The following is a 3,975-nucleotide window of genomic DNA, read 5'->3' as shown; positions in this document are numbered from 1 at the left end:
GTTTGGATGATATTTTTTAACCAGTACTAACAAACTGGAAATGACTATGATAATGAGAGAGGTTGGAAGTGATCTCAAAAGAGCAACAGCTGAAAATGTTCTGATTTGATGAAGGCCTGCAAAGGATCAGAGAGATAGATGTCTTTGGGAAAGGCTGATTGTCCAGCAGGTCGACAGTACCTTGATGTAATCAATATGGGTCCTGACTCTGTTCCCAGACTTGCAGGTCCAAGAATATCACTGTATCAGTTAACATTCAGAGTTGATCTTCTATGTGGTGATTGACTCACACTAACCAAACTTCTAAGAGACTGATGCATATACCAGTATGCCAGTTGCTTAAAATTAGGAACATAAGCACCAAACAGCTTTTATACATGTATTTGCTGATCAGAGCATCTATTTTGTTTAGGGGTTGCCTTATATTCTGTGGTCGGAATGTATATTATACTGTGGTAAGCTAATTTGTTAGCTTGCAGGTAGGGTAAAATCACAGGCCCTTTACGGTTTCTGACTTAGAATGATAGTCAAAAGTTGATGCCTTGGGACTTCCCTGGTGGCTCAGTGGTTAACAATCCTCCTGCCAATGCAGGGGACACGGGTTCGATCCCTGGTCCGGGAAGATCCCACATGCCGCAGAGCAACTAAGCCTGTGTACCACAACTACTGAGCCCGCGTACCACAACTACTGAAGCCCGTGTGCCTAGAGCCTGTGCTTTGCAACAAGAGAAGCCACTGCAATGAGAAGCCTGCTCACTGCAAAGAAGAGTAGCCCCCGCTCGCCACAACTAGAGAAAGCCCGTGCGCAGCAACAAAGACCCAATGTAGCCAAAAATAAATAAATAAATAAATTTATTTAAAAAATTGACACTCGTTATCTTATTAACTTGATTTATTAACTTACTCTTAACTTTATATCTCATTATTTTATTAACTGAGTTTATTCATATGAACAATATTTCATATGTGGTTTTGAACATTTGTATCTTGTCATCTGCAAGTTGTATGCTTATATTCTTTACCTATTTTCTTTCTTTCTTTCTTATTTATTTATTTATTTTTGGCCACGTTGAGTCTTCATTGCTACATGCGGGCTTTCTCTAGTTGCGGCGAGCGGGAGCTACTCTTCATTGTGGTGTGCAGGCTTCTCATTGCAGTGGCTTCTTCTGTTGCAGAGCATGGGCTCCAGGTGTGCGGGCTTCAGTAGTTGTGGCTTGCAAGCTCTAGAGCACAAGCTCAGTAGTTGTGGTGCATGGGCCCAGTTACCCTGTGGCATGTGGGATCCTCCTGGACCAGGGCACGAACCTGTGTCCGCTGCATTGGCAGGCAGACTCTAAACCACTGTGCCACCTGGGAAGCCCTACCTATTTTCAGTTGGGTAATTTTTAAAAAAAATTTATTTATTTTATTTTTATTTTTGTCTGCGTTGGGGCTTCATCACTGCTCACAGTCTTTCTCTAGTTGTGGCGAGCGGGGGCTACTCTTTGTTGCAGTGCACGGGCTTTTCACTGCAGTGGCTTATCCTGTCGCGGAGCACAGGCTCTAGGTGCGTGGGCTTCAGTAGTTGTGGTACGTGGGCTCAGTAGTTGTGGCTTGTGGGCTCTAGGGTGCAGGCTCAGTAGGAGTGGTGCACAGGCTTAGTTGCTCTGCGGCATGTGGGATCTTCCCAGACCAGGATTTGAACCCATGTCCCCTGCATTGGCAGGCAGCTTCTCAACCACTGTGCCACCAGGGAAACCCCAGTTGGGTAATTTTTAATTAGATGGTCAATTTTTTTTATAGTGTAAAGCGTTTAAAAATATTATTTATAACATTAGGCAAATTATTTAAAGTCAATAAATTTTAAAAAAATATTTTCATTTTATTGGAATATAGTTGATTTACAATGTGTTAGTTTCAGGTGTAGAGCAAAGTGATTCAGTTATATTGAATACATATACATCTATTTATTCTTTTTTATTATTTATTTATTTATTTAATGACCATGCTGCATGGCATGTGGGATCTCAGTTCCCCAATCAGGGATTGAACCCATGCCCTTCCTTGGCAGTGAAAGCGCAGAGTCCTAACCACTGAACTGCCAGGGAGTTCCCTTTTTATTCTTTTTTAGATTCTTTTCTCATATTGGTTATTAAAGAATATTGAGTAGAGTTCCCTGTGCTATACAGTAGGTCCTTGTTGGTTATCTATCTTGTATATAGTAGTATGTGTATGCTCATCCAAGGCTCTTGATTTATCCCTCAACTAAAGTCAATAAATTTTTATTTAAAGAATTTTACATGTGATCGCCTCCACTGTCCATCAGGGTCACCTTAGTTCCTCCAAAGTTTGAGTCAGGGTTTATCTTCAAGACAGCCCTTTTAAAAAGAAGCTATGCTTAATCCACAGTCGTCCTATCAGCTAGCCCATAATTCTTTTAGTTGGACTTCTTTTGTCTCCACTTGAATATGGACACATTGATAACATCAAACAGTTCCCCACTAGAATCTTGGGGATCTAATTTCTTCATGTAATTTACTTTAGGACCACTTATAGGCTCAGAGTAGATGGATCTGCCTGCTTTTCAGTTTCAGACACCCTCTAAAACTAATGAGTTCAAATCATATTCGCTCCAAAGCTATCACACCCAAGAATAATATAGACTGTGGGATATGCCAATACCTAAGGTAAAAAAATTTGACTACTAGGTCTTTCATACTCTTAGCAGATCTTGTAGTTCTTTCCAAAGATCTAACAAATAGGGCTTCCCTGGTGGCGCAGTGGTTGGGAGTCCGCCTGCCGATGTAGGAGACACGGGTTCGTGCCCTGGTCCGGGAGGATCCCACGTGCCGCGGAGCGACTGGGCCCGTGAGCCATGGCCGCCAGGCCTGCGCGTCCGGAGCCTGTGCTCCGCGGCGGGAGAGGCCACAGCAGTGAGAGGCCCGCATACCGCAAAGATCTAACAAATAGTTCTGTGAGTGAAGCAAAACCACACAGTTACTCTGTGAGGCATTTCCAACAATGTGAGTCTACAAGAAAAACCCCATAGGGATAGACCTCAACTATAGGGTTGTTTTTTACTGATTGATAGGTTCTTTGTATGAATATATATCTATTTAATATATTTGTCTATATTTAAATAATTCACATAAACTGATATATATGTATACAAAGTAAAATAAAGTATAAAATTTTATTGTATCAGTTGCAAATATATTTTGTCATAATTTGCTTGCTTTTCGACTTTATGTCTTCTGCCATACACATAATATATTTTGGGTTTTATGTTTTGTCAAGACAGTTTTCTCCTCCCAAGATTATAGATATGTTTTCCTATTTTTGGTTTATCCTTTAAAACATTTACATCCTAAATACATGTGGAATTTTTTTTTAAGTATGGTGTGAGGAAGGCATTTAGTTTTCCTTTTTTTCAAACGGATAGCTCCTTGTCTCAACACCATTTATTAAATAATCTGTCAGTACCTGTATGATTTTAAGTGCCTCATTTATCACATTCTAAGATCATTGGCTGTTTTTCACAATGATGTTTTTCACATTATTTCAATTATTGTGACTTCATAATACATTTTGATACTTGGCAAAGTAAGTCCCGTTTCTTGTTCTTTTTTCTAAAAAGAAAATGTTGACGTTTTTGCCACATCTCATAGATGAACTTTAAAACTAGCTTGCCAATTCTATAAAATATCCTGTTGGAATTTTGACTAAAATTGCATCACATTTTTTATTTAACTTGGGGAGCATTAATATCTGTATAATGTTGAACCTTTTTATCTAGGAATATCTTTCATAGCCTTCATTAAAATTATATGGTTATCTTCAATAAATTTCATACTTTTAAGTTTTTTCCTAAGTAATTCAAGGTTTCATTGGAATCGAATTTGGCTTTCTTCTCTATTACATTTTCAAATCGGTTTTTGTTGATTATAGAAAGGCTATAGATTTTTATTTTATTATTATTATATTTTATAAATATTA

At 38.8% G+C, this 3,975-nt stretch overlaps 1 non-coding gene across 1 annotated transcript; it reads right to left on the bottom strand.

The window, feature by feature from the left end:
• Positions 1–2,910: 2,910 nt before the first annotated feature.
• LOC131767521 (small nucleolar RNA SNORA18) lies at positions 2,911–3,042 on the bottom strand. The gene has a single exon (XR_009338730.1). It is a non-coding gene; the product is annotated as a small nucleolar RNA SNORA18 (small nucleolar RNA).
• Positions 3,043–3,975: the final 933 nt, after the last annotated feature.

The sequence above is a fragment of the Kogia breviceps genome, chromosome 12, assembly GCF_026419965.1.
Source record: "Kogia breviceps isolate mKogBre1 chromosome 12, mKogBre1 haplotype 1, whole genome shotgun sequence".
In the NCBI taxonomy this organism is placed as follows: domain Eukaryota; kingdom Metazoa; phylum Chordata; class Mammalia; order Artiodactyla; family Physeteridae; genus Kogia; species Kogia breviceps.
Note: the sequence above shows the minus strand (reverse complement) of the source record. Positions and strands in the feature narration are given on the sequence as shown.